Here is a 434-nt window from a genome sequence, read left to right as displayed (position 1 = left end):
GCCACTCTACCGCTCTCCATCATTTTTTGCTAGATCATGGCAAACGGAAGAGGTGCCTGAGGACTGGAGGAAAGCCAGTGTCACTCCAGCCTTCAAAAAGGGCAAGAAGGAAGATCTGGGAAGCTACAGACCAGTCAGCCTCACCTCCATCCCTGGAAAAATCATGGAGCGAGTCATTCTGGAGGTCACCTCTAAGCACATGGAAGAGAAGAAGGTTCTTAGGACTAGTCAGCATGGATTTACCAAAGGGAAATCATGCTTGACTAATCTGATAGCATTCTATGATGTGGTGACTGAGGGGGTAAATGCGGGGAGACCAGTTGATGTAGTCTACCTTGACCTTAGCAAGGCATTTGACACAGTTCCCTGTAACACTCTCCTGAGCAAGCTCTGGAAATCCGAGCTAGAGGAACAGGCAGTGAGGTGGGTTGAGA

The sequence above is a fragment of the Merops nubicus genome, unplaced genomic scaffold (genome assembly GCF_000691845.1).
Source record: "Merops nubicus isolate BGI_N331 unplaced genomic scaffold, ASM69184v1 scaffold3565, whole genome shotgun sequence".
In the NCBI taxonomy this organism is placed as follows: Eukaryota; Metazoa; Chordata; class Aves; order Coraciiformes; family Meropidae; genus Merops; species Merops nubicus.
Note: the sequence above shows the minus strand (reverse complement) of the source record.